This window comes from Anolis carolinensis, chromosome 6 (genome assembly GCF_035594765.1).
Source record: "Anolis carolinensis isolate JA03-04 chromosome 6, rAnoCar3.1.pri, whole genome shotgun sequence".
NCBI classification, from domain to species: domain Eukaryota; kingdom Metazoa; phylum Chordata; class Lepidosauria; order Squamata; family Dactyloidae; genus Anolis; species Anolis carolinensis.
In genome coordinates, this window is record NC_085846.1 from 21,992,840 (window position 1) to 22,016,795 (window position 23,956).

A 23,956-nucleotide genomic window follows, 5' to 3' on the forward strand; every position below is an offset into this window, starting at 1 on the left:
TTAGAAAAACAGAAAAAAAAGAAGGAAGAGGAGGAGAAACAAGGAATGGGAAAGCTTAATTTTTAAAACAGAAGATAAAGTGCAGTCATTCTTGTTAAGAAATAGATACAATCCCAATGTAATAATGATTTGTAATTTGCTGGATTAAAGCGAAAGGAAAGGAGGAAGATTTTTCAGTTTGACCTTGAATTGAACAGCAGACAAAACATTTCATTTATATATAAAACATCTTCCTGAAGCACTGCTAAATATAGGATCTTGTTCACAATATACATTCATCAGAAAACTTGTCAAAATATGACATTTGGTGGACAAAAGTATTTACATAAAAAATCCAACGTTCAGTTTAAAATCCTAAAATGAAGAAAAAAATGAAACAATAAGATATTGGCTAAACAGATAGAAGTTATTAGGCATGTATGGTCCATTTTAAAAATAGTTGAAAAGTCATTACAAAACTGGTGGTACTGGTGTTTCATTTCTAAAGTGTTTCAAAAGTATAAAATTCATTACTATAATGAGACTAACGAAATTTTGTTACTATTTCGTTATAGCAATTATGCATAATTACTATAATTGGGGAAACTTCAGGAGTTCCTTTCTCCCTTCCCAAACTACATTTCCCAGAGTTTTGTGCTGTTCCCAGAAAACACTGTTCCCTCTTTTCTCCACTCATAATGGCGAGACTCCATTAACATACAGAGAAATTGGAGCTTTTTTTCCGCTTTGCTTGCCATGAAAATGAAGATCAAGCTGACTCTGAGATTTACAAAATACAAATGAAACTCTATTAGGTAAGTTTTAATTCTAAAGTCTTTGGGGTAGGCCATGTAAACGCTTAGGATATGGCTTGGCTTACGAAACTTCCAAATTTCTTCTGACTTAACAAAACTTCAGAAATTTTTGTACAAGCCTAGAAGTTATGAAACAACTGGAAATTCTGGATCCAGCAATAACCTGGATCAAATAAATACCATCTTGAAGAATTCTCTAGTGGCCTGCAAAGAAGGACAATTGAAAACTTGAAAAGCAATATGAGCAGGGGGAGCTAAATAAGAAAGAAAAAATGGGAGGAGAAATTGAAGATAAACAAATAAATAAAAAGAAGGAAAACAGATGGAACCATTATGGAATAGACCCCAGACAGAAATCCAGCAACAAAACATACAGCTGGAACAAGAAAAACTTCTAATTAAATTGGGAGATACTACAGAAGAGATCTGAGGCCAGAAGAAGATGCCAAATCTTACCTCTAGAGAGGTGGACACACCAGGCAACAGACAACCGTGGGTAAATCCCACTTTCTCAGCCTCAAAGAAAGGCCACGGCAAACCTCTGTTGGAAAAAATTTTAAAAGCAATAATGATATAGTGATTGAGTGTTGGACTGCAACTCTGAAGAGGACAGTTGGAATTGGTCACATAGAGGATGAGCCACACTCTCTCAGCCTTAGAGAAAGGCCATGATAAAGCTCCGCTGAAATACTCTCTAAAGACTGAGAGGGAGGGGGGCAGTCAGGAGATATACTACTATCTTACCTTCTCGAGCCATCTTGAATCAAGTGTCATGGAATGTGAGAGATCACAGAAGAAGAGATGATCCATTGCCCAACCAAAGGGATAATAACAGACATTTCAAGCAAATTTTGCAAACTTTAACTTGGAAATCTTCTTTACAGGCTTTGCAGGCTAGCGTTGCTGGGTGGCGTTGCTGGGACCCCTGGGAAAAGCTATTGGGAAAACCAGACATCTCCACAGGCTTTTGGAAGTGTGACCCTTTTGGAGATTAATTGCCATTCACACTATTTGGATTCCAACTGACTTCTGATTGAAACGCATTCTAAAATGGAGTCTCACTCTGAACATTCTAAGATCAGAGACACATGGTCTGTAGTCCCTCCCACAACCTCTAACAACTTAGAATTAAGGGAAAATACACACAAAAATATACACACAGTATAGTAAGCAATCACAATTATATACATAAAAATAACTAGTACAGTGTTCCCTCCCTACTTTGTGGTTCGCTTTTCGCTCCCTCACTGCTTCGCGGTTTTCTCTGAGCGGTGGCACACACAGGTGCCGGAGAGGAGGCCGCCAAGAAGAAGCGCGGGAAGAAGGCTTGCGAAGGGGAGAAAAGCCACCTAACTACTACTATAATGTGTAAATATTAAAATAAATATAGCACCCCTACTTCATGGATTTTCACTTATTGCGGGTGGTCCTGGAACGTAACCCCCGCAATAAGTGAGGGAACACTGTATAGGAAGCTTTTAGAAGGTTGATATTTCCAACATCCTATTGATCAGTATGGAACCTCAAAGGATACAAGAGAAGGTGAGCCAGGTTAAAACCATTTCTTTCTATAGGATCCTATTGAACTGATTTGAACCCCATAGAATACAAGAGACTGCTGACAGTTGGACAATGAAACAGGATGGAGAAACTGATGGTTGCCATTCTACCTGTTGTTTAGTTGAAAAGGTGGGAGTAAAGTGTGATAAGTAGAAGCTGGCCCCTGTTCGGCGTTCCCTCCTTCCAGGACATTTTGGCTCTTTTCAACCCTGGAACATTTGATAAGCTTAGTGCTTTTCCATGCTAGAAAAGAGGCCGGAGTGTCCTATCAAGGGGAAATTTCTCAATGTGATGAAGAAGATTGCCAGAGTTTCCTCCTTTCAACACACTTCTGCCTCTTTTCAACCATGGAGGGCTATGCATGACTGTCAGAAGTAATTTAACTCATGTGATGAGTTCAGTGCCTCTCTATACTTGAAAAGAGGCTGAAGTGTCCTATGACTGGTAAATTTTTCAATGTGATAAGGTAGTTAGAGAATAAGCCATACACGCTCAGCCTCAGAGAAAGGCCATTTTTTCTCTTTTTTTCTTTTTTTTCGTGTCAGGAGCGACTTGAGAAACTGCAAGTTGCTTCTGGTGTGAGAGAATTGGCCGTCTGCAAGGACGTTGCCCAGGGGACACTCGGATGTTTTGATGTTTTACCATCCTTGTGGGAGGCTTCTCTCATGTCCCCGCACGGAGCTGGAGCTGATAGAGGGAGCTCATCCGCGCTCTCCCCAGGTTGGATTTGAACCTGGAAGCTTTCAGGTCAGGAACCCAAGCTTCAGTCACAAGGCTTTAACCCACTACGCCACTGGGGGCTCCAGAGAGAAAGGCCAATGTGATGATGTGATCAGTCACTATAAAGTGCTAGTCCTTTGCCAGAGAAAGGCCATGGCAAAGGACTAGGACTTTATAGTGACTGATCACTTCATCACATTTACTCAATTCCACCGAGTCCTACACTTAAAATGTGGTAACCCACTATGTTCATCACATTAGGTTGAGTTTAAGTGTAGGGTTGAGCATTCTTTCTGTATTTTAAGTGTGAGGACTAGCATTCTTTTCAAACATTTCAGGAGGTGGTGGGGAAGTGGATTTTTGGAGAATGGTCTGGATGAATGGCCAGATCATCAAGTAATGTGATGGCATTTGTTGCTCTCAGGATTAAAATGAGACGTTTCCCCAATTTGTGGGAGGAGCCAAGATACCCTTGTTAGAGAAAGTTAGGGAGTTTATTATGCCATGTCTCCACACTGTGCAGTTATAGTTTCCCAAGGTCCATACCCATCTCTGGGTGTATTTACACTATGGAATAAATGCTCTAGGACCCCACTTTAAATACTATAGCTCCATACTATGCTTTCCTGGGAGTTATAGTTTCTCAAGATTCATAGCCTTCTCTGGGTCCATCTGCACTGGAGAATAAATGCAGAAGGGACCCATTTTAAATTCCATTATTATTATTATTATTATTATTGACACAAAGACATAGTATAACACAGCAAACGAGATATATATGCTGGATTTCGTATCACAACATCACAAGTCGAACATTTCCCAAGTGTTTAGGACTGTTTGATGTATTTTTGGGTGACGCGTGCAGATCCCTTTGCAGTTGATAAATCGTGGCCTTTTGCAGTTGGCAGATCGTAATTTTGTCAATGTTTATTGTTTCCAAATGCTGGCTGAGATCCGCGCTCTCCCCAGGTTGGATTTGAACCTTCACTACCTTTGAAGGTTTGTGATCCCACCAGTTCTTTACTGCTGGCAAGTGACATAAATTCCAATGAATCATTTGGGCCACATAGTTGTGCCTCTGTTTGTAGTCCGTCTGTGTGATTTTCTTACAGCAGCGAGGATATGATCAATAGTTTTGTCAGCTTCCTTGCACAGTCTGCATTTTGGGTAACTAGCTGGTTTTTTTTTTATCTTGGCCTTAATTGCATTTGTTCTGATTGCTTGCTCCTGGGCTGCAAGAATCAGGACTTTTGTCTCCTTCTTCAATGTTCCATTGGTGAGCCATAGCCAGGTCTTCTCCTTATCAGCTTTTCCTACAATTTTGTCAAGGAACTGTCCATGCAATGCTTTACTGTGCCAGCTATCAGCTCTAGTTTGTAGTGCAGTTTTCTTGTACTGATTCTTTGTCTTCTGTGCTTTGAGAAGTTTCTGATTTTTGACTTCAATCAAAACAGGTTCTTCACTTTCCCTTACATATTCTGCCAGGGCATGTTCTTCTTCTTTGCTTGTTTTACTTGTAAGAGTCCTCTGCCACCAGATCTTCTAGGTAGATATAGCCAGTCAACATTACTGCGAGGATGAAGTGAATGATGAATGGTCATGAGTTTTCTTGTTTTTCTGTCCAAATTGTCCAGTTCCATCTGCGTCCAATTTATTATGCCAGCAGTATATCTTATTATTATGCCAGGTCTCCATGATGTGCAGTCCTGGGAGTCATAGTTTTCCAAGTTCCAAGTTTCCAAGTTTTCCAAGGCCTGGATATAAATGTGAACCTGCCAAAAGGAGACCTTGATTTTGCTGGTCCAAAGATCGATGTAGAAGCTCCAGACATCGACAATGAGGGCCCCGAAGGAAAACTGAAAGGTTCCAGATTCAAAATGCCAAAATTGAACATCAAAATACCAAAGATCTCCATGCCTGATATTGACCTGCATCTGAAAGGCCCGGGATCAAGAGGAGAAATTGATTATTATTATTATTACTAGCCTTAATGAAATATAGACTTATCATAAATGCACGTTATATTATTCTTCTATATCTCTCTGTTAACCAAATGATGACATACTGCTTGGAAATCCTGACTATTTGTATTACTACTACTACTACTACTATTATTATTATTATTATTATTATTATTATTATTATTATTATTATTATCAACACAACGACGTTGTATGGCACAGCAAACAAGATAGATATGCTGGATTTCGTTTCGCAAAACCACAAGTCGAACACTTCCCAAGTGTCTAGGACTGTGTGATGTATTTTCTGATGATGTGTGCAGATCCCAGTAGGGTGGCCTTTTGCAGTTGGCAGATGGTGATTTTGTCAATGTCTATTGTTTCCAAATGCCGGCTGAGATCTTTTGGCACAGCACCCAGTGTGCCCATCACCACCGGGACCACCTGTACTGGTTTCTGCCAGAGTCTTTGAAGTTCAATCTTGAGGTCCTGATAGCGGCTGAGTTTTTCCTGTTGTTTTTCATCTATGCGACTGTCACCTGGGATGGCAACATCAATGATCCAAACCTTGTTCTTTTCCACAACTGTGATGTCTGGTGTGTTGTGTTCCAGAACTTTGTCAGTCTGGATTCGGAAGTCCCACAGTATCTTTGCATGTTCATTTTCCAATACTTTTGCAGGTTTGTGATCCCACCAGTTCTTTGCTGCTGGGAGGTGGTACTTGAGGCATAAGTTCCAATGAATCATTTGGGCCACATAGTTGTGCCTCTGTTTGTAGTCTGTCTGTGCGATTTTCTTACAGCAGCTGAGGATATGATCAATGGTTTCGTCGGTTTCCTTGCACAGTCTGCATTTTGGGTCATCAGCTGATTTTTCAATCTTGGCCTTAATTGCATTTGTTCTGATGGCTTGCTCCTGGGCTGCAAGGATCAGGCCTTCTGTCTCCTTCTTCAGGGTCCCATTCGTGAGCCAGAGCCAGGTCTTCTCCTTATCAGCTTTTCCTTCAATTTTGTCAAGGAACTTTCCATGCAGTGTTTTGTTGTGCCAGCTGTCAGCTCTGGTTTGTAGTGCGGTTTTCTTGTACTGGTTTTTTGTCGGCTGTGTTTTGAGGAGTTTCTGATTTTTGACTTCAATCAAAGCAGGTTCTTCACTTTGCTTGACATATTCTGCCAGGGCATGTTCTTCTTCTTTGACTGCTTGCTTTACTTGTAAGAGTCCTCTGCCCCCGATCTTCTAGGCAGATATATTATTATTATTATTATTATTATTATTATTATTATTATTATTTTATTTTCCAACTGTCGTACTGGAACAACAATGATTGTTTAGTTTAACTTTTAACAGTTTTTGGCAGTTCTTTGTTAGAACATTACCAATGTCAGCTGCTTCTAACCTAGCGATTTTATTCAAAGTGTTTAATGTCAGTGCTAATGCTTTTTACTTTTGCTTTTTGGTGTGATTCTTTGCCAAGTACTTTTGCATTTTTATATCGCCATTTGTTCAGATTTTTTTCTTTTTTATATAAATATGGATACTTTTTTTAAAAAAAGAGGAGAAATGGATGTCACTGTTCCCAATATTGAAGCTGACCTCAGAGGTCCCAAAGTGGACCTTAAAGCCCCTGATGTTAGCTTGGAAGGCCCTGAAGGCAACCTGAAAGGACCCAAGTTCAAGATGCCCGAAATGCATTTCAATACCCCCAAGATCTCAATGCCAGACATTGATTTGAACCTGAGAGGCCCCAAATTAAGGGGGATCTTGAAGGTGACATCAAAGGTCCCAACATGGTGCTCAAAAGGCCAGACATCGACTTGGAGGCACCAAAAACAGACATTGAAGCAAAGCCAAAAAAATCGAGGTTCAAGCTTCCCAAATTCAATTTTTCCAGCCCAAAGGTTCATACCCCTGAAGTTGACATCAAATTAAAGAAGCCAGACATTGACGTTTCTGGCCCCAAACTTGAAAGGTATATTACTAAATATTTTAACTTTGGTTAAAGTTAAATAATTCATACAGGTATGTTTTGAGTACATTGTATTGATTGATATTCATATTTAATCAACCCTAGCTGGTTTGCCTCACAAAAGATCCCACCCCAACAAAAACCAAAAGTCTTTTCACCCACCAACTTCTGTATAGCATGGGGGCATACATTTACACAGGCCTCTGGACATAGGAAAGAATGAGGACATTTGAATGTATAACATAGATACCGACTTTACATTGTGTGTGGTCTTTTTTTCCTGACTGAGGAGATTGGACAGGAGGTGAGGCAGACAGGAAAGGTATATCTTTGCAAGCTGTCATTTGTTTGTCCACCCATTCCTTTTCCCTCTTGACACAAAGGAGTTCTATATATATATATATATATATATATATATATATATATATATATATATATCCATTCTTACTGTCTGACAGCTTGCCACCAAGGGCTTCCATTCATTATGAGCTTCCTACGGGTCAATGCAAAGGGGAAGTGAATTTAGCCAGCATCTGACCTAGTGCCGCCTTTATAAAGACCACAACTATCAGTCAAATGCTACCAGAAATACATCAACACCAGAGCTTTGAGGTGTTTGGATTACAACACCTGGAACCCCACAGCAAACAAGGCCATTGAGATCCACAGACAACCTGTTCCCAGTATAATACATGTGTCCATAAAGTCTATTTACCATTTAAATGGTAAAGAGACTATGAACACAATGTACAATGTGTTGCATATAATAATCCTTCAAAACCTTCAGCCTTTCACAGGTTTCAGGCATCTTCTACGGTATGTTATTGGCTGTTAGGGATGGATGAAATTTGAAGTCAGAAAAGTGAGAAGTGCCTGTTTATCCCATAGATTAGAAAATGTGAATAAAAACAGATGTGAGTAAAATAGAAGCAGAAGAGAGTGTTTATGCATACCCTAGTGACAGGAGGAGCTACATTATACTTGCTGTTGACAAAGGAAATGAAAAAGTGGGTTTGCTTAGAGAATTGAAAGAAAGGTCCTTTGTCTCGATTTTTTTTAGGGAAAGGGAAATCCCAGCATGAAGCCCCAACATGAAATCTCAGAGCTTGGGGAAGTAACCTTTTGGATTACAACTCCTAACATACCCCATTACCATTACCCTGGCTGGAGATCCTGCAGTTGTGGAATAAGCACACAACAGGGAAAGTGGAAACATTTCCTTCGAAGCAGAGAATGAGTGATATCTGCAAGTACATCTTGATCTGCAGCCACTTGCGGCCAGGATTAGGTACACTGGGACCCAGGTGCAGCATCTTGGAAAGGCGCTTTTCCCTTGATCTGGGGCTTTACCTCCATCTGCCAAGGGTTCCAGACGGTGCCATAGAGGACCCATTCCAGGTTGAGCATAGCAGCTGCTCCTGGCTTCCTCCTTACTTAATGGGAGTACAGTGCCACCTGCTGGAAGATGCCTTTCATGTTACTTTACCTTGCTACCCGGAGACTGCTGCAAGGGAGTCAAAATTATCTTAAATTGGGGTCAGGGTTGATACTGGATGAGAAACTGCCTCCTGGGCACACAGAAGACTGAGCGACCTGGAAGGCGCTGAACAGACTGCGCTCTGGCACCATGAGATGCAGAGCCAATCTTAAGAAGTGGGGCCACAAAGTGGAATCCATGACATGCGAGTGTGGAGAAGAGCAAACCACAAGTCACTTATTACAATGCAGTCTGAGCCCTGCCACATGCACAATGGAGGACCTCCTGACAGTGACACCAGAGGCACTCAGAAGTGGCCAGCTTCTGGTCAAAGGAGATTTAGTATGATCCCAAGTTTTTAACTTTATTTGTGGTTTTTCTACACATTATAACTGTATTCTCAACTTGCTCCTAGGTTGTTAGGAATTGAGGGAGTTCAAGTCCAAAGCACCTGGAGGGCCAAAGTTTGCCCATGCCTGATGTATAGCGTGACTGATGTACGCCTATCTAACACCAGTTTTAGGTTGCTTCTTAGTCTAAAAATCCTGTGAAGTCATGGTGAGTGGACTAGATCAAGAAGTTAAACTTTTTATTGCCTTCCTCTTCTGAAATGGCTCCAAACCCCCTCAGTGTTTTAGTGCTCAGCTATTCCAGGTTTCAGAATCTGCATTTATGTTAAGTTTATTGTTTTTGGACTGAACCTCCCAGAAATCTGGAATGTGTAGCTCAAGAAAGTAATGTTTCCCAGGTCTACCATCAAGTCAAACAGCTAATGGGTGGCACAGAATACACATTTGGGGTGCATCATTTATCAATGAGTTGTACAATATACTTAAACAAGAAGGTGGTCTATCCTTTGACCTTCCACAGAAGATTTGGGAAACGTGGCTTCTTTTATGAGATCATAAATTATTACCAACAACTCATTACTGAATTAATGTCCCAGATGCTGGAGGCTGTAACTTTGGAGTCACAATGAACTGTTCTTCAAGCAAAGTGAAAATAGGGAGGAAATAAAAGTTTAAGGACACAATGGTTTCAGTGATATACTGCAGTTAATGGAAGGTGTGCATGGTGGAGTATTCCTCAAACAAATGGAAGAAAGTTTCTCCGGCTGCTCAAAAGTGACTTGGTCATGACTCATACCTCCTGTCTTTACACAAATGACTAGGTTGTTGGTCTTCAACTGATAGGTTGATTAATAATAATAATAATTATAATTATAATTATAATAATTTTATTACTCGCCTCTCTTTTGGCTTGAGGCGGGGTACAACATAATTAAAACAAAGAGATAAAACACTATTAAAATACATATAACAAGATAGACAGAGCTAAAATGCAGATTCAAATTCACAAGTTAAAATTAATTGAGTAGGCCTTCCGAAAGAGATGGGTCTTCAGTTATGTCTTAAATTCTGACAGCTGATTTAGTTGTTGAATCTCTTCCAGCAGGAATACAGTATGGAAATAGGTCACAAATGGCATAGAATCAGAGAGCCATAAAAGGGGCACTACACAATGTGCAGTCCAACCCTATGCAGGATGTCTAGGTAGAGCCTCTCCATCAGTTATCTGCCCATCCTCTTTTTGAAAACATCCAAAAAAAAAACCACCCCCTATAGAATAGTTTCCACTGTCAAAATGCCATCAAGAAGTTCATTCTAATGTTCAACTGAAAAATACCCTCCTGTACCTTAAATTTTTGACTTGCTCTTAACTGAAAACAAGGTTCAGAGATCTAGAGTCTGTAAGCTGTTGCTGGTCAGAAGCCATGCATCAATAACCATTTTCAGGGGCAAGAGACACCAAACAGTACAGAGTCAAAAAAGAAATAAATCAGAATCAGGATTCCAGGTAGTAGCAGCAGCTGAGGCCTTCAACAGCCCAGGAGTCATAAATCTGTCCTCTTCCTTAAAGTGAGCTGTCAAGAGGAAGACTGAAGTAATGCTCCACAAGGTAACTGGTGACTGCTACTTGAACACTGTTCCAACCCTAAATATCTCGGCATCATCTTAGACTGAACGCTAACATTTGGGAAACACTATGCGAACACCAAGGACAAAGTAACTGCACATAACAACATTCCATGGAAGCTTACTAATAGTGCATGAGGTGCAGACTCAAAATGAATAAGAACATCAGCCCTGGCCTTGTCTTACTCAACTGTTGAGTATGCCCACCCCATCTGACATAAATCTACCCACGTAAAGCAGGTGAATATAGCACTGAATGAGACACGTAGAATAATCACAGGATGTCGGGCTGTGGCGCAGGCTGGAGAGCAGCTGCAATGAATCACTGCAATGAATCACTCTGACCAGGAGGTCATGAGTTCGAGGCCCGCTCGGAGCCTATGTTTGTTTGTCTTTGTTCTATGTTAAAAGGCATTGAATGTTTGCCTATATGTATAATGTGATCCACCCTGAGTCCCCTTTGGGATGAGAAGGGCGGAATATAAATGCTGTAAATAAATAAATAAATAAATAAATAAATAAATGCCTTTCTTAAACTTACACCTGTTGGTAGACTCTATAAGCTAGCCGGCATTGCTCCTTCTGATGTGCGACGGGAAGGTGCTGCCAATTGTGGGAGAAATAAGGTTGAACACTTTGAAAGCCACTCACTGTATGGCTACCAGTCTCCCCCCAGTAGACTTAAATCAAGGAAAAGTTTTATGAGAACCACCACTCCTCTAAATGTTCCTCCAACAACAGCAAGAATATTGCTGGGGCAACAAAATCAGGCAATTCCAACTGGATGACCCTCACAAGGGTCTTCTCCAGGGGCAAACCAAGAATGGGCAATTTGGAAGTCCCTGAACAGACTCAGATGCGGAGTTGGCAGATCAAAGGACAACCTGGCAAAATTATACTACCTAGAAGAATCCTCCACCTTGTGCAACTGTGGAGCAGAACAAATAGCTCAGTATCTGTTTACTTGCCCACAATGCCCAGACTCATGCACAGAGGAAGAACTGCTTAAAGCTACAGACAATGCAGTCGCTGTCATCCGATTTTGGTCTAAATCTATTTAGCAGTGTGTGATCCCTTTATTTTATCAGTTTTAAACTTATTATGCAATAAATAAATAAATTGCAACTTCCTTTTACGCATATAGGGCACATGTTCAACCAGCTCCCAGACAGCATTTTGGGAGAGCATTCCACTTTCACTTTGCTTATTGGACTGATTAGAACCAGACTCTTGAGATTCCACTTTTTCTGAGATTTATTTATTTATTTATTTACAGTATTTTTATTCCGCCCTTCTCACTCCAAAGGGGACTTAGGGAGGATCACAATGTACATATATATGGCAAGCATTCAATGCCATTAGACAAATAATACACAGACAGACAGACAGACACAGAGGCTATTTAACTTCCCAGCTTTGGCTTTGTGAGGATATGCTTGATTCCGGCCACAGGAGGAGCTGTTGCTTCATCATCCACTGTGACGACAAGCTCCGGCACACACACTGCTGGATGTTTTTATGGTGTTGTAAATCAGTTAAATTAGCCACCCCACATAAGCGGTCCCTAAATTTTCCTACTTGACAGATGCAACTGTCTTTCGGGTTGCTTAGGTCAACAGCGAGCAGGGCTATTTTTTATTTTAATTTTCGGGTGCTCACTCCTACACGGGCTGGCCTCGAACTCATGACCTCTCGGTCATAGTGATTTATTGCAGCTGGCTACTAACCAGCTGTACAACAGCCCGGCCCGGGACCAGGGGGCTCTCCTCCAGATCCCCTTCCTGTTCTGAACCCCCAAATTGCCCAGAATGTCACCAAATGTATTCTGAGGGGCAAGGTGGGCATTTCCACGATGTTCATTTTTGTTCCTGGAGACCCAAGGCGTCCAAAACAAGTTTTGCTAAAAATTTCCAGTGAGGGAGACGTGGGTTTAAAAAGAATTTTCAAAGACACTTGTAATGACTATAAGTCCCATATGTTTTGATTGACCTAAGTTGCAAAGGCCTATGTTTGAGGGAGGCCTGCACTTGAGAGAAAATGCTGATGTTTGGGAAAAGAGTTGTTCCAGAGAAAAGAAGTTACTTTCAAATAATAACAATACATCAAGTCAGAACCAGTTCCCATACGATTTCGAGCATATACTTGCAACAAGTCAGGGTCAATAACATGAAAGTACCATTGTCTAAAAAATTACAGGTTGTTACAGCATAGAAAACCAATGGGATTGCATGATGGTTAAGATGCTTGTGACGTAGACAACATTAGACAAATGGAGTAAATGATCTTTGTAAGCCAATAAGGATATGCTTGCTAACTTCTGTGAGGTGATAAAACCCTTGCAACCATTTTGGAAATTCGGACAAATCCTTTGATTGCATGTATGCATGTATTTGTCACATTGCTATGGCCACGCAATAAATAGTTCTTTTGCAGTTTGAAGATCCAACTTTTGTGGTGTTTTTCCTCGTCCTCTTCACAGAAAAGGGGGCTCCTGTTTTGACTTTGGATTGAGAGGAGTATTTTTACATCTTTTACATCCTTGCCCCTTCACCAGAATGCCCAAAATGTTCCCTAGGGAGGGGAAGGGGCATTTCTATCACATTTTGCACTATGCCTCAGGTAAATTTAAGTCTTTGGGAACAACTTTCTAATTTGTGGGGAAAGTTTTATTTTGTTTTTGAGGGAATAGGTGCATCCACCCAAGGTCACTTAAAATCTGTTGGAAATAGGCAACTTTCTCAAGTCTCCTCTGTTTCAAGATTTGTCTGTATATAATATGTTGTTTTATTACTGAGATGTATGTGTGTTCTTCGGTGTGCAGTTTTCCCCCCTAACTTTATATTCTTTAGGCAGTGGAAGGGGCTGCAGACCATGTGACCAGACCATGTGACCATTTAGAACACAGTTTAAAAGATGACTGTTGAGGGATGACTGTTGAGAGATGACAGTTGGAAGTGGACAGTGATAAAAGAGTTCTACAGAGCTATAAAGTGTTGAAGAGACTGATAAAGACTGAACATTAGAGAAACAAACCAAAATGTTTTAAAGTTTAAATGGACTAGAAATGTACCTGTATTTTCAAATGCATGAAGTTGTGAGTAAAACAAACCTGGTATTTTAAAGAAGACTACCTGGATTTTTGTCTCCTGAGAGCATGAAATTGAAACATGGTATTTATGAAGGATAGATGTTTGTGAACACTAAACACTTCTGGAGATCTGCTAAATAAATACATGTGGATTCCATTTCGGTTCTAAAAAATATATAAAGATTATGGTTTTTTTTCAATTGGTCATAATTCAATAGATTATGATCCTAAAAGGTCATAGTCCTCTATTTGGTTATGTGACCAGTGGTTATTGGTTATTAACCAATAGCTATCCAATAGGTTATCCAATACGTTTCATTATACCAATCATGCTGTAAGTGCTGATTATGCACAAGCATCTGTGTGTTTGCCTAGGACATGGGAGGGGAAATGAAGAGATATATTCATCCCATTCACAGGGGGAGTCTTACAATGTTGAATGATCAGTACTCTTCTTAACCAGAGGTAACACTTACCAATTTTTTTAGGAAAGGGGGAATGAGAAACTTTCATATTTACCATGGAAAACCACACCTCTGTCCTCTATAATATAATGAATTATAATCCAGAACCAATTGGAGAATTCCATGCTGTTTTTTCCACCCTTGAAGATGAGCTCCAGTGGTCCTCCCACACTATTTCTGCTGCTTCTTCCATTCTTATATAGACTTCTGTCTCTCTAGGCTTCCACCCCTTCTACCCTGTTTTCCCGAAAATAAGACAGTGTCTTATATTAATTTTTGCTCCCAAAGATGCGCTAGGTTTTATTTTCAGGGGATGTCTTATTTTTTCATGAAGAAGAATTCACATTTATTGTTGAACAAAATAAATAAATATTTATTACCTACTGTACAGAGTTGTCATCACAAATCAGCATAACCAGACAAACCGTAATCTTATAAAGAATTTCTTCTTATAACCATTATTTCCATGTACAACATGATATGATAAATAAATATGGAAAATAGTACAATATAGTAATATATGATACTAATAATGTGCTATGCTAATAATATATATTTATGAACATATAACTTGGAAGCTGCTCTGAGTTTCTTTCGGGATGAGAAGTGCGGGATATAAATGTCATAAATAAACAGAGAAGCACTGAGCTCATCAACTGTTCCAGGGTTGAAAAGAGACTGAGATATCCTGAAAGGAGGGAATAATAATAATAATAAACTTTATTTATATTCTGCCCTATCTCCCCAGAGGGACTCAGAGCGGATTCCAACATAGAAAAAGGCAAACATTCAGTGCCTTAACAAAAACAAACACATAATGGCAAAATAATGCAGAATAACACAGGTAAATGTAAAATTAGAACCTAACATCAGTAAATTAAGCCAAATGTAGGTGAACAAAATTATATAATGACATAAAACCTAAGCATGAGACATACATATTGATTTACAGAAGCCAATCCAAGTTCCCAAAGTCAGGTGGGTTGATTGTGTGGCCAGTGATGACCACTGGGTCAACACGGACTAGCAGGGCCCGAAAACAACAATAGTTCTCAACCAGACGTCTGGTACTGATCTCTCATTTTCTACAATTAAAATAATTTTTATTAAATTTTGAAAATAACAATAAAATATGGAGGGGAAGAAAGGATGGGGGTAGGGAGGGGGGTGGTAGAAAGTGAGGGGGAAAGGGGTAATAAGGGTAGGGGGGGTCGGGGTCTGTGAAGAAGTGTATAACTATATTTTGTTTATAGATGATATGTGTATTTGATTTTGTTTAAACGGTCAGGTTTGGCTAAGTTTAAAATGGTGAGTATTTGAGTTAACAATATGTATGGGGGAAGGTAGCCATCTTAGAATGCTAGAACAGGTTACCCTAGCAACAGGGGCGGAGCCAACCGCCGCCTGGAAAGGAAAAGGGGGAATATTTAAAAACCCAGGCAGTCTGTGATTTTCTAGTCACAGTGGAGGATCTGATTCATGTGAGGAGAATCAGGTTGGCTCAAATAGAAGGATTTGAGTCAGATTTAGGTTAGACCAGACTAGGCAAGTTAGGTGACTTGTCTAGGGTCATTTATAGAGCCTGTGGATTAGGGAAAATTAATCCCAGAGGATCCAGGAGGATCAGGGTTTAGTGTAATCCAGAGAAAGGAATATTTTGAAAGTTTGACCACCTCATATCCGTTTGTAACCATTAAGCGAAGTGCCTTTAACAAGTTATATGAAACCATCAAGCTCTGTACCTGCAATAAACTTGTTTTGATTTTATTCTAACCAAGCCTCTGTCATACTCTTATATTAAGTTAAGTAACATCGACATCTGAAGTGGAGCAAATAGAGACAGCTTAAAAGAACCAGTGCCATCTGCCTGACGTCTCCTCCATTGGTGGCAGCGAAGAAGATAGTCAAACAAATAATTAATTAACATCATCTCTCATAAAACATCTTTATTAATTGGTGGTATCTGTGTGTGTATGTAGGATCAGAGGGATTCCATCTCTGTCACACATTCCTGTCAGACACCTCACCTCTGCACATATTGGTGGCAGCGGAGGGATTCAAAAGGGATTCCATTCCCTGTCACCCTCAGTTCTGGGAATGGATTCTTGACTTCCATTCTTCTCTATAAAGTTGTAATAACTATTTGTATTATTTATGTTGTTGGTATCATTCATTTTCTAATCTTGCTCTCTGTATGCTAATGACCAAAGAAGATGAGTCTTTAGTTGTTTTTTGAAGGAGACATGGGATGGGGCCATCTTATTTTCTTTAGGGAGGGAGTTCCGGGGGGCGGGGGCTCTGAACACGGACCAGAAATCACCTTCAGAGCTTCTACCTCTGACCACACTTTACTCCCATCTTTACAACTGAAAAACAGGTGGGATGGGAACCATCAGAGTTTCCCCATTCTTTTTCATTGTCCAGCTGTTAGCAACCCCTTGTACCATATGGGGTTCCATTCAAATCAATAGGATCCCATGGAAAGCAATGGTTTTGACCTGTCTCACTGTGCCTTGTCTCCTCTGGGATTCCATGCAGATCAATAAAATCCCTTGTAAACCAATGGCTCTAACCCAGGGGTCCCCAAACTAAGGCCCGGGGGCCAGATGCAGCCCTCCAAGGTCATTTACCTGGCCCCCGCCCTCAGTTTTAGACTTAGGCTTACCCAAAGTCTGAAATGACTTGAAGGCACACAACAACAACAATCCTACTTGACTATCTCACTGGTCAAAAGCAGGCCCACACTTCCCATTGAAATCCTGATAGATTTATGTTGGTTAAAATTGTTTTTATTTTTAAATATTGTAATTGTTCTTTCATTTACTAATATTGTGCGATGGTAATAATATAATATATTGTGTATACATATAATATTGATACTAATATTATAATGCAATACAATATAATAATAATGCAATATAATAATATTAATTATATATTACTAGCTGTGCCCGGCCACGCGTTGCTGTGGCGAAGAATGGTGGTATGGGAAATAAAGTATTGAGGAATTGGTGGTAGTTAAGGTCAAGGGTAAAGCTTTTCCCCTGACGTTAAGTCCAGTCATGTCTGATTCTGGGGGTTCGTGCTAAGCCGAAGAGCCGGCGTTGTCCGTAGACTCCTCCAAGGTCATGTGGGATGACTGCATGGAGCGGCGTTACCTTCCCACCGGAGCAGTACCTATTGATGCACTCACATTTACATGTTTTTGAACTTCTGGGTTGGCAGAAGCTGGGGCTAACAGTGGGGGCTCTGTCAGTTCCCCCAATTCAAACCTGCGGCCTTTCGGTCCAGAAGTTCAGCAGCTCAGCGCTTTAACATGCTGTGCCATCAGGGGATATTATTTCCTAAAGGTTGTGAATATACAATATTTCTGATTGTTTTGTTTTTTTTTTGTCTGTTGGAGGCAAGTATGAATGCTGCAATTAGGAAAAATGATTAGGATGTAATGGCCTTGCAGATTTAAAGCCTAGCTGTTTCCTCCCTGAGTGATTTTTTTGTTGGGAGGTGTTAGCTGGCCCTGATTGTTTCCTGTCTGGAATTACCTTGTTTTCAGAGTGGTGTTGTTTGCGATATTTTATATGCTTCTACTGTCTGTGGCCCTGAGAAAACAGAGGATTGGCCAGACTTTGATGATGGGAATCCTTTGTTGGGAGGTGTTAGCTGGCCCTGATTGTTTTCTGTGTGGAATTCCCCTATTTTCAGAGTGTTGTTCTTTATTTAGTGTTCTGATTTTAGAGATTGTATTGTTCTGTTTTATTATACCACATTAATTTTTATATATTCTGATTTTAGTGTTTTTGAATACTTGGAGCCAGATTGTATTCATTTTCACGGTTGACCGCAACACAATAATAATAATAATAATAATAATAATAATAATAATAATAATAAGGATAGTAATGATAGTAATAATAATGACTTTGGTAATACATAGTGCTTCACTGCCTTCTCAGCTTCCTTTCTGGAAGAATCCTTTCTTGGGAGGTGTTAGCTGGCCCTGATTGTTTCCTTTGTGGAATTTCCAATTTCCTTGCTTTATTTACTTTCTTTATTTCTTTATTTCTTTATTACTGTCCTGGTTTTAGAGATTATATTGTTCTGCATTATTCTATCCTAGAAATCATTTCATATCAAAGTAGAATCTCACTTATCCAACATTCGCTTATACAGTGTTCTGGATTATCCAACACAGTCTGCCTTTTCATAATCAATGTTTTTGTAGTCAGTGTTTCAAATTCATTGTGATATTTTACTGGTAAATTTGTAAATACAGTACAGTAGAGTCTCACTTATCCAACATAAGTGGGCTGGCAAAATGTTGGATAACCGAATATGCTGGATAATAAGGAGGCGTTAAGGAAAAGCCTATTAAATATCAAATTAGGTTATGATTTTACAAATGAAGCACCAAAACATCATGTTAGACAACAAATTTGGCAGAAAAAGTAGTTCAATACGCAGTAATGCTATGTAGTAATTACTGTATTTATGAATTCAGCACCAAAATATCACGATGTATTGAAAACATTGACTACAAAAATGCGTTGGATAATCCAGAATGTTGGATAAGTGAGACTCTACTGTAATTACTACATAGCATTACTGCGTGTGGAACTACCTTTTCTGTCAAATTTGTTGTATAATATGATGTTTTGGTGCTTAATTTGTATAACGATTACGTAATTTGATGTTTAATCAGCTTTTCCTGAATCCCTTCTTATTATCCAATATATTTACTTATCCTGCTGGCCTGTTTATGTTGGATAAGTGAGAGTCTACTGTATATTGATAATCTTATATTATCTGCTTAGAACTGGATTATATGAGGCCCCTTCTTCACTGCACGCTGAAGTGGATTATATGGCAGTGTGAGGTCAAGATAATCCAGTGCAAAGCAGATAATATAAGATTATAAATGGGTTATATAGCTGTGTGGAAGGGCCTTGAGTCTACACTGCCATATAATCCAGTGCAAATTAGATAATCTGTGGAAGAAGTCTAAGTGAGGCCTAAATCTGCCTGTCCCCTAACTGAAACCTGGCTGTCCCTTGGCTGGTTGCTAGGCAACCAAGTGGGCAGAGATTAGCCCTCTAAACTGGCAGCAATTGGATAAAAACATTTATTGCTCTCCCTCTAATTAGGACTTTATTTTTCTTTTCTTTTTGTTGTATCAACCTAGAGGCGTGGATGATGGGTTGTGTTGTCAAATTTCGAGGTTGGGGGGCCTGTAGTTTAGTTGTTTTGTCCACTGCCCTGATGCCATCACTCTTTTATATATATAGATTACTAAAAATATTACAGTATAGTGGTATAGTACAATATCTATATATATAAAAGAGTGATGGCATCAGGGCAGCGGACAAAACAACAAAAGTACAGGCCCCGCAACCTCGAAATTTGACAACACAACCCATCATCCATGCCTCCAGGTTGATACAACAAAAAGAAAAGAAAAATAAAGTCCTAATTAGAGGGAGAGCAATAATTTTTTTTATCCAATTGCTGCCAGTTTAGAGGGTTAATCTCTGCCCACTTGGTTGCCTAGCAACCAGCCAAGGGACAGCCAGGCTTCAGTTAGGGGACAGGCTGATTTAGGCCTCACTTAGGCTTCTTCCACAGATTATCTGATTTTAACTGGATTATATGGCAGTGTAGACTCAAGGCCCTTCTACACAGCTCTATAACCCATTTATAATCTTACATTATCTGCTTTGCACTGGATTATCTTGACTCCAGACTGCCATATAATCCACTTCAGTGTGCATTTTATACAGCTGTGAAGAAGGGGCCTCATATAATCCAGTTCTAAGCAGATAATTTAAGATTATCAATATACAGTAGAGTCTCACTTATCCAACATAAACAGGCCGGCAGGATAAGTGAATATGTTGGATAATAAGAAGGGATTCAGGAAAAGCCGATTAAACATCAAATTAGGTAATCGTTTTACAAATTAAGCACCAAAACATCATATTATACAACAAATTTGACAGAAAAAGTAGTTCCATGCGCAGTAATGCTATGTAGTAATTACAGTAGAGTCTCACTTATCCAACACTCGCTTATCCAATGTTCTGGATTATCTAATGCATTTTTGTAGTCAATGTTTTCAATATATTGTGATATTTTGGTGCTAAATTCATAAATACAGTAATTACTACATAGCATTACTGTGTATTGAACTACTTTTTCTGCCAAATTTGTTGTCTAAGATGATATTTTGGTGCTTCATTTGTAAAATCATAACCTAATTTGATGTTTAATAGGCTTATCCTTAATGCCTCCTTATTATCCAACATATTCGCTTATCCAATATTCTGCCAGCCTGTTTATGTTGGATAAGTGAGACTCTACTGTATTGTATTTACAAATTTACCACTACAATATCACAATGAATTTAAAACACTGACTACAAAAACATTGATTATGAAAAGGCAGACTGCGTTGGATAATCCAGAACATTATATACGTGAATGTTGGATAAGTGAGATTCTATTTTAATATGAAATAATTACTGGGATAGAATAATGCAGAACAATATAATCTCTAAAACCAGGACAGTAAATAAACAGGGGAATTCCACACAGGAAACAATCAGGGCCAGCTAACACCTCCCAACAAAGTATTCCCATCATCAAAGTCTGGCAAATCCTCTGTTTTCTCAGGGCCACAGACAGCAGAAGCACATAAAATATCGCAAACAACACCACTCTGAAAACAAGGGAATTCCAGACAGGAAAGAATCAGGGCCAGCTAACACCTCCCAACAAAAAATTCACTCAGGGAGGAAGCAGCCAGGCTTTAAAGCTGCAAGGCCATTACATCCTAATCATTTTTCCTAATTGCAGCATTCATACTTGACTCCAACAGACAAAAAAAAAACCAATCAGAAATATTGTATATTCACAACCTTTAGGAAATAATGTCCCCTGGTGGCACAGCATGTTAAAGCGCTGAGCTGCTGAACTTCTGGACCGAAGGTTTGAATTGGGGGAACTGACAGAGCCCCCACTGTTAGCCCCAGCTTCTGCCAACCCAGAAGTTCAAAAACATGTAAATGTGAGTGCATCAATAGGTACTGCTCCGGCGGGAAGGTAACGCTGCTCATGCAGTCATCCCACATGACCTTGGAGGAGTCTACAGACAACGACGGCTCTTCGGCTTAGAAATGGAGATGAGCACCAACCCCCAGAATCAGACATGACTGGACTTAACGTCAGGGGAAAACGTTTACCCTTTACCTTAACTACCACCAATTCCTCAATACTTTATTTCCCATACCACCATTCTTCGCCACAGCAACGCGTGGCCGGGCACAGCTAGTAGTAATATATAATGCTAATATTGTGCTATGCTGATAATATAATATATTGTATGTACTTACAACTTGTAAGCCTCTCTGAGAGAGGGTGGGGTATAAATGTAGTAAATAAATAAATAAATAAATGTTGTTGGGGGGGTTTTTTGCACTACAAATAAGATGTGCAGTGTGCATAGGAATTTGTTCATATTTTTTTTCAAATGATAATTCGGCCCCGCAATAGTCTGAGGGACCATGAACCGGCCCTCCACTTTAAAAGTTTGAGGACCCCTGCTCTAACCTGTATCACTGTTTCTTGTATCCTCTGGGGTTTGGGACAGAACCATAGGATCCCATTAAAGAAATGGTTTTAAACTGGTGTCAGTCTCATTTAATGTAAGGGGCTTTTGGCAGGGCAGGGGATCTCTGTGTTTTTGGATATTGTTTGTTTCTCCTAATTAAAATAAAAGTAATAGTGACCTTGTAATGAATGTAAAAGATGAATGTATTGCCAGCTTTTAAGTTTACAGCAGTATGCCAGCACTGTAAGAGCAAAGTGAGCAAGGGGAAAGACGTCATGCATCTCTCAACCACTAGGTTGCAGATGCACCTTACGAGGGATCATCTCCTAAAGTTTGGCATAGCTCCACGCACAATACAATGCCTCCTTACTCTCTATTCATTCTTCTCCTCTCCGCTCTTCCTTTCTTCTTTCAGCCTTATTTAGAGGGCGGGAGGTAGGGTAGGAAACTGAACCGCCCCCTCCGGCTCCCTCCTCGCCAGTGGACCCGGGGGCCCTTCCTGCCGGCGCGGCTGCCCCCTTCGTGGAGGCCCGGCCCTGGCCCCGCCTGAGGGCGCCACCGGCACAGGGAGGCCCGGCAGGACCGGCAGCGCCCCCTCCGGCTCGCTCCGCCCCATGAGGGGCTTCAGCGGGCCCTGTTTTTTAGGCCGAGGGAGCCGCTGTTTTCCCGCCTGGGGCCCGGGCCCGGCCTCCCCGAGAGCGGGGAACAACCGGGCCCGGAGCAGGCGGGGTGGGGCCGGGTCCTGGGCGGCCTCTTCTTTTCTGGCCCTGATAATGGACCTCTTTTGCTGGGCCTCTTCTTGCCATCGCTCCTTAACTGCCCACAATGGGCGCCTGGATAAGAGGGCCCGTTCGGCCCTTGCTTCATTCATTGTCCTCGATAAACTCGCAGGAAAGGAATAAGGGGGCGCGGGAGCGACGACGAGCGAGGACAAATGGGGGGCAGGAGGAGGCAGGGGGGCTTGGCTGTGAGGGGGGATTGTGACGCGGGGGGGGTTGTGACGCGGGGGGGGGGTTGGGGACCCCAGAGGCTGAGAGGGTGTGCCCTGCCCAAGGCCTCCTGCCCCTCCCAGGGCTGAAGGGGGGGGGGGGGGTTGAGACCTTCCTCTTAAGACGTATAGGCCACACTCCAGTCACTATGCAGTGCTAGTCCTTAGAGAGCTTTTCCATGGCTTTCCTCTGAGGCTGAGAGAGTATGGCGCACCCTCTTACCCAATGGTTCTCAACCTGTGGGTCCCAAGGTATTTTGGCCCAGAAATCCCAGCCAGATTTACCAGCTGTTAGAATTTCTGGGAGTTGAAGGCCAAAACATCTGGGGACCCACAGGTTGTGTACCACTGTTCTAACCACCTTGTCACATTGAGAAAGTAGGCGGAATAGAGGGCATGCATGACTTCCCCAGATCTAGACACTGTACTCCTTTTTATGCAGGCCATGGCCTTCCTCTGAAGCTGAGAGAGTGTGCCCTGCCCAAGTCCATCCAGGGCTGAAAGGGGGGGGGGGTGTTCAGACTCTCCTCTTCAGATGTGTATGCCACACTCAGTCACTATGCAGTGTTAGTCCTTAGAGAGCTTTCCCATGGCTTTCCTCTGAGGCTGAGAGAGTATGGCTCGCCCTCTTATCAACCTGTGGGTCCCAAGGTGTTTTGGTTCACGACTCCCAGAAATCCCAGCCAGATTTACCAGCTGGATTTTCTGGGGACCCACAGGTTGAGAACTACTGCTCAAACCACCTTATCACATTGAGAAGTTATCCAGCCATAGGACACTTCAGCTTCTTTTCAAGCATGGAGAGGCACTGAGCACATCACATGAGTTAAATTACTTCTGGCCGGCATGCATAGCCCTGCATGGTTGAAAAGAGGCAGAAGTGTGCTGAAAGGAGGGAACTCCGGCAATCCACCTCATCACATTGAGACATTTCCCCTTGGTAGGACACTCCAGCCTCTTTTCTAGCATAGACACCATGTGTTGTCGAAGGCTTTCATGGCCAGGATCACAGGGTTGTTGTGTGTCTTTCGGGCTGTGTGGCCATGTTCCAGAAGCATTCTCTCCTGACGTTTCGCCCACATCTATGGCAGGCATCTGTGGGCGAAACGTCAGGAGAGAATGCTTCTGGAACATGGCCACACAGCCCGAAAGACACACAACAACCCATAGACACCATGTCTCCCGTGTCCTCAGTGAGGAGCCCCCCCCCCCCCCCCCCCCCCGCAACAATATACTAATATATAATACTAATATTGTGCTATGCTAATAATATATAATATTGTATACATATAATATTGATAAAGACAGTAGAATCTTGCTTATCCAACATGAATGGGCCAGCAGAACGTTGGATAAGCAAAAA

General features: G+C 41.1%; 1 long non-coding RNA gene across 2 annotated transcripts in view; it reads right to left on the reverse strand.

Moving 5' to 3' along the window:
• LOC134292504 (uncharacterized) overlaps window positions 1–23,956 on the reverse strand; it is a 74,849-nt gene that overhangs the window by 23,130 nt on the left and 27,763 nt on the right. For both annotated transcript variants that reach the window (XR_009999744.1, XR_009999743.1), the window contains exon 2: window positions 1,251–1,335. This is a non-coding gene — a long non-coding RNA (uncharacterized LOC134292504). The remainder of the gene's footprint in view (window positions 1–1,250; window positions 1,336–23,956) is intronic.